An 8,876-nucleotide genomic window follows, 5' to 3' on the forward strand; every position below is an offset into this window, starting at 1 on the left:
GAATCCAGGACCACCAGCCCAGGGATGGCACCACCTACAATGGACTGGGTACTCCATCATCAATCACTAATTAAGGAAATGCTTTACAGGGTTGCCAACAGCCCAGCCTTGTAAAGACATTTTCTCAATCAAGGTTTCCTCCTCTCAGTTGATTAAAGTTCATGTCAAGTTTACATAAATATAGCCAATACTGGCATTGCGTATGGTCGTGATATCTCTCCCATGAGGGTTGTGTTTGGTTTGAATGAAGCAAAACAGGAAAAGCACAGATACCGTGTATTTGTGGATTAACACAGTGGTGGGGACAGAAAGGGTAGAGAGACACACTTTGATAGTGTGTATTTCAAAGTCATATTTGTACTTGTGTAGAAAGGAATCTATATACATGTGATGTTTTCAATAGTTTAGCAAGTGCATGCTTTTCATGGGTTTTATTGTCGTTTTGTTTTGAGTTGTTTCTTTGTCCCAACCCAGGTGCTCAGGGAGGAATAGAAAGTCTAAACCAGTAGCTACTAACTGAACTCTTATGTTTTACAATGTGTTTGAGAGGATAGAGAGATGGTTCAGTCTTTAAAAACTCTTATGGCTCTTACAGAGGATCCAAAGTCAATTCCTAACAGCCACATGGTGACACACAACAGTTTGTAACTGGTTCCAGGCGGTCCATTGCCTTATTCTGTCCTTCAAGGGTACCAGACATGTAAGTGGTATATATATATCACATACATATCACATATATATGCCACATATATACACACATGTGTGTGTGTGTGTGTGTGTGTATATATATATATATATATATATATATACAAACCATCCACACATACACAATAAAATTAAATAAATAAAGATGTGACTGAGCCCAAAAACCCACTGGATGAGGGAAGATGATAGTTTGAGAGGCTGGGCACTTAAGTTGAGAAGCTGGATTGAGGTCTGGAAAGACTGACAACTCCTGTCTCCTTCCCAATATAAACTGTTGGCTGGAGATGAGATTAAGGTCAGTTTTAAGGGTGTTAACCTCCTGCCCTCTTAGACTTCCGGTTCTCTGAACGGAACACAGCTTGAAGATTCAGTTCTTGCCTGTGCTCACTGGCCTCTGGAGTGACAAGCAACAGAACCCGAGCATTCCAGTTATAGTGGGAGATCCTGGTGAAAGAGCAGATAAACAAACAATCTGCTTGACCATAGTAATGCTCAGGGACTCTAGACTCTGAGGGTAGTCATTCAAACTGCATGCCATATTTTTAAAGAGATTGCTACCGATAGGCTCATATATTTGATTGTTTCCCAGATGATGGAATTGTTTGGGAAGGATTAGAGGATGTGGTCTTGGAGGAGGTATACCACAGGGGGCAGAATCCCACACCATTCCCAGTTAGTTTTCCTGCCTCCTACTTGTGATGTAAGCTCTCAGCTGCAGCTCCAGCGCCATGCCTGCCTACCTGCTGCCACATTCCCTGACATGACTGTCATGGATTCTAACCCTCTAGAACTACAAGCCTCAAATTAAACATTTTATAAGTTGCCTTGGTTATGGTGTTTTAGTCACAGCAATAGAAAAGTAACTAAGATAATACACAAGCAGAAAGAGCTGCTCTGGGACATTGGAAGGCATTTTTATAAAACAGTGATTTCACACAGCTTCCCTGGATGCCCAGCTGGGTTATAGACAGACAACCTGTTGTACTTTGTCCTTCTAAAGATAAGCAGTAGTCAGAAAGGACAGGGCGCCTTTCCTTCTGCACACCTCGGACAGAGTGAAGTCATTTCTAGAAAGCAATTCACACTCCATGGGAAGTCTTAAAAGCCTTGACACAGTTCTTTCATTCCAAAAGCTTAACCGAGGAAAAGTCAGATATGCCCATACCCTTGAATTTGTCCATTTAATGTCAAAGTTATTCATTCAATTATTTAAATAGCCATTATATTATTATATAACAATCATGTATGTGTATTATGTATATATTAGTAAGTATTATTATGTAGGTGTATGTCTCTATGTTGGTATGCGCACCATATGCACAGGTGTTTTCAGAAGCCAGATGTAACTGAATCCCTTGAAGCTGGAACTATAGGGAGTTGTGAGCCACCTAATAGGAGTGCTTAGAAAATAAACTCTGGTCCTTTGGAAGAGCAGCAAGTGCTCACAGCCCTTAAGCTACCTATCTCTTCAAGATCTATTTAATTATTTTACAACAGTAAGCTCCCAACACGTGCCTTGCTAGGACCTGAGGCTAACAGTGAACTGTGGTGGAGTTGTGGTTGCTGACTCTATGAATCTCATCGCTAGACAACAGTTCCACACCCAGTGAATTCATCATGATTATGTTAAATGCTATGAAGAAGGTGTGTAAGATCATGGGGACAGTGGACTATAGGGTCTGATCTAGTCTGGGAACTCGCTGAAGGCTTTCTAGAGGAAAGTGCATTTTGGCTGACACCCAAGAGAATGGCATTGCCCAACCTTTGGATGGGTCCTCTCATCTCAGTCAACCCAAACAACATACTTCCTCACACGAATGTGCCTTAGTTTCTTATCTGGTTGCCAGGATAAAATATCTTGACGAAAGGTACTTCTTGGTGACTGTGTTAATTTCTACTCATAGTCTGAGGATATGGACCATCATGGCAGGGAGCCAATGTGACAGGGACTGAAAGCAGCTTTACATCATCAATACAGATGCAGACAGACATGAAAGCTAGTGCTTGACTTATGTTCTCCCCAACCCCACTACCATGTAGTTCATGACCAGAGCCCAGAGAATGGCATTGCTCATCCTTTGGATGGGTCCTCTCATCTCAGTCAACTCAATCTCAGTCACCTCACACGCATGTGCAGAGGGGAAATATTCCCTCACAGGTGTGCCTTGAGGCCTGTCACCTAGCTGACTGAGATCTTGGAAAGCTGACAACCATACTATGGCCTAGTCCAAGCCAACTGGTGACTGGGTAGAGAGGGAGAGATTCAGAGACAGGAAGCATCACCATCCATGACTGTGGCCTTTCCAGATGCAGCAGGTCGGAAGACTCGGGGGTGGGCAGCGGAGAGGGTTGTGGAACACACCAGAAACCTTCAACCACAGAGTTTTCTATTACAAGGTGAAAAACCCAACCAAACCAAACCACTCAGCATCTAAGCAAGGACTATTGAAATGAATTTTGTCACACCCCTTCAAAGGAATGAGGAGTCTTAAGTGACCTTGCACATCATAAATTGGTTTAGGAAATTAAAATATGTATGAAATGTAGTATCACAAATAAAGTAAAGTTGTATATACCTTATCTTCCGTTCCTATTGAAGAATAGAAATACAGAAATATCTGGGAAAGTGAGCGTCAACATGGTAACAGTGGTTAGGTTATTTCAGCCTATTTCAGGAAGTGTGGTTTTATGAAAATTTTGATTTACCCATACTTTATAATGACCCCCGCCTCTCTGATATACCAGGGTGGCTTTTTGATGTACTATAAATGACAAGAACTTGGAGCTGGGCCAGATGGAGTTTGTCTTTATCCATCTCTACTCTGGTACCCTATTCATGACTCTATGAGCCAACCTTCCTTATTTGTAAATTGCTCTGTAGCTGATTAAGAGACAACACCATCAAAGGCTCAGTATAGACTCTGGCCCTTGAGTAAGAGTATAACAGCCATAGCTAAGAACAGAAACAAGGTTTACACTCCCTACCTCTCCCCAACCTTCAAGGCTGCAAGCTGTGTGTTTAAGACTATGTCGTAGGAGCAAGAGAGAGTTACAATGTGTTACTGTGGTTACTCACGCTGGACCACAGAAAGGAGTGAGGTGGCAGTGTGCAAAATCCGGCTTGGACTGCCCAGTGGCCAGTTCTGTGGAAACCTTGAAATGGCAGGTTTCATCAGTAGCCTACACCTTATTCCTCTGCTCCCCTCCCTTCTCTGCCTCCCACCCCTTTCTCTCACCTTCCTCCCACCATCCCCTGGGTGACATTTCCTCCACTGATCTTCACACAGAAGCAAACCAAACCCCTTAGTGTCTAAGGGAAGGACTATTGAAATGACTTTTTCCATATCCACTCAAAGGAACAGGAATCACTTTTTCAGATTTCTCTGATGCCAGAATCTATACAGTGGGACCAGGGCATACCAGTTTTCCCAGCTGACACACCTGTGCCTGTGCCTTGGGCACAGCTGATCCTCTTAGTGCAATGTGTCAATCAGATGCTCGCCCACTGGGTGTGACGTAGGGGAGCAGCATAATGAAACACGAAAGGGAAAGAGGTAGTTAAAGTAGAAGACACAAGACCTCCTGAAAGACCCCATAAAATGTAAAGACAAAGACTTTATCTTTTTGAAGCTCACTTTAGCTGTACTTCTGGGCATATTCCTTATACTGTCTGAACTTCTTTTTCTGTCCTCATGAAAAGCATCCATATGGTCCAAACCAGTGGTTCTCAAACTTCCTAGGGCTGTGACCCTTTAATACAGCTCCTCATGTTGTGGTGACACCTCCCCAACCATAAAATTATTTTTGTTGCCACTTCATAACTGTAATTTTGATAGTGTTATGAATTATAATGTAAATAGGTTTTTGGAGTTAGAGGGTCACCAAAGTTGGTCTAGCTCCTCTCCTCCCTAGAGTTTAATGGGGTATCATGACAACCCCCAGGAGCTGACTAACAGTCAAGTATAAGTTTTCTTTCTTCCGGTTTTCTTTACTTCTTCCAAGCTTTGAGGGTGTGGTTGATGGAAGAATTATGCTACTGCTCAAACATGCAGGGGCACAGAAAGCACAAGGAACAGTTTGAGATGAGGCATGCTAATCCAGCGGTGCTATTAGTGTGGTAGGCAGGAGACACATTTACAGTGGATCTGCTGTGAGGGGATGACATCTTTGTATCTTTGCTTATTATACAGAGAGAGGTAGAAAGAGTGAAAGGTTAGGGGGTAGAGTACAGAGGAAAGGGAGGAAGAGCTGAGTTCAAGGCTACCAAGGGGGAGATTTCAGAATCTGAAACACAGTAACAGGCAAAAAAAGGTCAACATCAGAGCCAAGGAAACAAAGCAACTAAACATTACACGTGTTATTGTCACAAGAGAAACCTCTCCAAACCCATCCTTCCATCCCTCTCCATTGTCTTGCAGAGCCAGTGAACACCAGAGTTCTTGTGTGATGCCTGTGCTCCTGTAAAGAGGAAACTTCTGGTTTGTTTGGAAAGTCCGTTTTGTCAAATGATGCTTTCCTGGGGCACACAGGAGAAAGGATGTTTTGCTATAGCAGACCCTTGAAAGGATGTGTGATGTTTAGAAGGAATATAAATATGACCCCACAGACAGTGGGAGCCAAAGCATTGATTCGCTTTGTTTTGCCTAATTATTCTTCTCTGATTGCACACATGTATTGGTTTGCCTTACATTGCTTTGTTGAGCTTCATAGAGAGACACTCGCCAAAGAACTTATCTTCAGGTTCCTGGAACTTATTGCCCCTTCTGTGGACCTTGGCTGCTTGGTGAACCTCATGGATTGAACTGCAGTTGCTGATTCGTGTTCGGTATTTGCTAGTGGACTGGACTGAGAACAACGAAGATTGGAATTGCCCCAAAGAACCATTTCTAAACAGGTTCATTTCCCGCTCTGGTGAATGGTGGGCTAGAGGGGAGGTTGAACCCTATTAAAGTATGTTGAGAAATTTATGCCTACACAACTGCATCACTGAACGTCCTGAACACATCTCCTTCTCTGCAGGTCAGGACCACACTCCAGAAAACTGTCAGGAGCGTGGTCATCCCTCACAGTCAAGTATCGGCACCACCATGCATTCTTCCACCCCTCTCCAGCCCACAAGGCAGGCTACTGATGTCTATTCTATCATTATTGGCGGAGAGCTTGAAAAGAAGTTGTTCTTTTCCTCAAAGAGAAAGATGAGTCACAGTTATTTAATTTATTAATTATGTTTATTCCTGTGCTACATATTTAGAGACTATGTGACCAGAGCGCTAGGTCCACAACCTCTTGACACCATCTGTACTGTGTTCATGGGAGTACTTATGACTCTGGAGACTTAGCAGCTTGGTGTCTGATCACCCTAGGTTAACGACTCTTGGATTACGGATACCAGTCTCTCTGCATCCTCATCTGTCCACGTAGACAGTCAGCCAGGGAGTGGAAGAATCCATTCTTAAGTGGCTCGTGGGTCTCTGGTCGGTCTCAACGAATGTCGAAAGCAGAGCATCAGTTGAAAAGAAGAACAGGTATCCCACCCCTATCTCCACCTCAGGCAGGGGCAGCCATTCCCACCACTGACCCCTATCCAGTTAGTATTCTCCACTGAACCACAACAGGACACATGGCATATTGTCAGCTCAAGTAACTGTCCAGTCCTTAGTCCTCAGTTGTTTGATCAATTATAGAAGATCCTGTGTTTTTATTGAAACCTTTTTGGGATACTGCTGTCCCCCCATTTCCCTGGCTTAGCATTCTGGGAAAACTCTTTATGGCTCACCTTCCCTCACATACAGTAATGTCAGGTAGCTCTCACTAGTGTTCTAGACATGGAAAAGCCTGTGTCAGCAGAGTGGCTAATACAGGGGGTCGGGGGAGGACATTTGCTGACTATGCGGAATAGCTGATAAAGACTTGAGTGCAAGGATTTGGGAGGGGACAATAAAGGGAGATGGTGAGGCAGGGCAGTGCATCTTGAAATGTCGGTTATCTCTGGTAGGAAACAATGGTCAATTCGGTTTACAGTGTGTAAAAGTTACTGTCTGACTCACCCCACACTCATCTACCTGAGTGGGCGAGGCTATTGTTTACCCACCCACTATTACTCTCCGTTGGCTGTGGTGGCTTTTGATGGCCCCAGAGACACCCTCTGGCAAAGGCCAAGAGTGGGGCAGACACATCAAGCAGGGAACTGCTGGTGTCCCATAAAGGAGTTCTCCAAGGCGAATTCAGGTGAATGAAATCCACAATTCCATGACAGTGGGCTTGTGTACCATGCAGATTTTTCATCTCCATATTTTGGTTAGCTTCCGGAAAGTGAAGCTTCATGGGAGGTGCTTGGCACAGCACTCCACACCCAGAAGGGATCCGGCTAGCTTAAAAATCAATGATATTATATTTGCTGATAAAAATAGAGAAATGAGAGCAAAATTAGGTTCATCTATTGGGATTTCTTATTTAAGGTCCAAGGTCAGGCTCTTTGTGCCTGTAGCCATGAAGCAAGCAGCCATGAAAGCAACTACTCTTTAGCCACAATGGTAAGCTTTTTTCCTGGCATCTTTTTCAGCTAGAAGGTCATTGAACAAGAGAAACAGCACAGTCCGGGGAAACCAGCTCTTGGGCTTGGAGAGGAAACGGAAGATGATCCCCTGTCTGTCAATGGTATTGAAGACTTGAGCTAATGCACACCTGGCTACCCACAACTTCCCTTAGAAGAGCTCTTTCTCATTAAGACTCATCACTAAGACTTCAATCGCAGCTGGTAGAGACTTGGGGCCGGATCTTATGCAGGTAGAGATTTCAGAGCCAACTGAGATCTCTGAGCATTGAACCCCTGTGCTGGCTCCTAGTAGTTCAGTAAGTGCTAGGCACATGAAACCTTGGAGCATCCCAGGACCCCAGTATATCATAGAGTTCTCCATCTGGGACTTCTTGGTCTTTGGCACCATATTTTCTCTAACCTCATTGCATTTGAACTTCTGAAAGCTATCTGTACTTATAACGTAAGTTCATATTGCTAATGGAGTGATCTTGAGTCAGGTAAATGTGTGTTGTCCCAGGAAGATTCAAATCCATATAGTTCACTTAGGAGGTCAGAAAACACCTGTCTAGGGACAGAAAAGACAAATGACAAAGTTGTATTGTCAATTTACAGCTGTGGTCACTGGAGCTTACTCTCCCAAGATTCTGGGGGCCAGGGTGAAGCATAAGAACTTTTTTCAGAATGGAATCCCCCAGTCTCAAATCCTGCTAAAGTGTGTGAGTGTGTGTGTGTACATGTACATGTCTTTGTTTAATACTAGATCTTACTTGTTGATATCTGGTCTGAGAGGTCATTTATTCTCCAACTCATTGGGCCTGCTACATGTAACCTGCATATAAGAACACACTAGTCTGAAAAGCCCAGTGAGATCTGTTGGGCCAGGTTCTGGCATTTGGAAGCGGTAGGTACTGATAATGTTGAGGGTCATGGAGATAGAGGGTACAGACAGCATCTACCATCTATAAAATGAAGTACCCAGTTCATTCAGTTAGTGTGTGACACACTTGGAATGTATTAGTACTGTAGTGTACTAATGCTTTAAGTAGCACTCATTTACTAATCCTGAATAGATAGAGTGTAGCAATTTTCCAATCTCATGTATCTATTAGAAACACAGCACTCTTTTGCTGTGGGTGGAGTCTAGTTCTCTCTTGGGAGCCAAAGTTCTTAAGAGAACTATGGTACTACTTGGATGAAGAAATGCCACAGAATCTCTCTCTCTCTCTCTCTCTCTCTCTCTCTCTCTCTCTCTCTCTTTACACACCCCCACCTTGGGCTAAATCCTTCAGTGGTCACATGAAGAGATAGAAAAGGGACAGAGAGACAGCCAAGGAGCTTCAGGTGCTTGAGTTGCCCCAGCTCAGGGGACAGATGGAGGAGCAGAGGAACCTTCAAGGAAGGTTCAGATGCAGCTACCTTGTCACAGTGACCACAGCAAAGTCCCTGGGTTAGATCTGCCCAACTGCGGTTGCTGCCAACTCCTGATCCACACAAACCGACAGCGACAACTGACGGTTGTTATTTTAAGACTCTTTGCTTTGCTATAATTTCTAATGTAGCCATGGAAACTGGTACAATGCTTAATTAGTTGAGTAAACACCATTACTGCCCCTTTAGAGATAACCTCTTCTAA

General features: G+C 43.7%; 1 long non-coding RNA gene across 1 annotated transcript; it reads left to right on the forward strand.

Annotated features, from left to right (window-relative positions):
* Positions 1 to 5,207: 5,207 nt before the first annotated feature.
* Positions 5,208 to 8,017, forward strand: Gm32515. Its single transcript, XR_380530.2, has 3 exons — positions 5,208 to 5,599; positions 5,725 to 6,230; positions 7,268 to 8,017. It is a non-coding gene; the product is annotated as a predicted gene, 32515 (long non-coding RNA).
* Positions 8,018 to 8,876: the final 859 nt, after the last annotated feature.

The sequence above is a fragment of the Mus musculus genome, chromosome 10 (genome assembly GCF_000001635.26).
Source record: "Mus musculus strain C57BL/6J chromosome 10, GRCm38.p6 C57BL/6J".
NCBI lineage: Eukaryota > Metazoa > Chordata > Mammalia > Rodentia > Muridae > Mus > Mus musculus.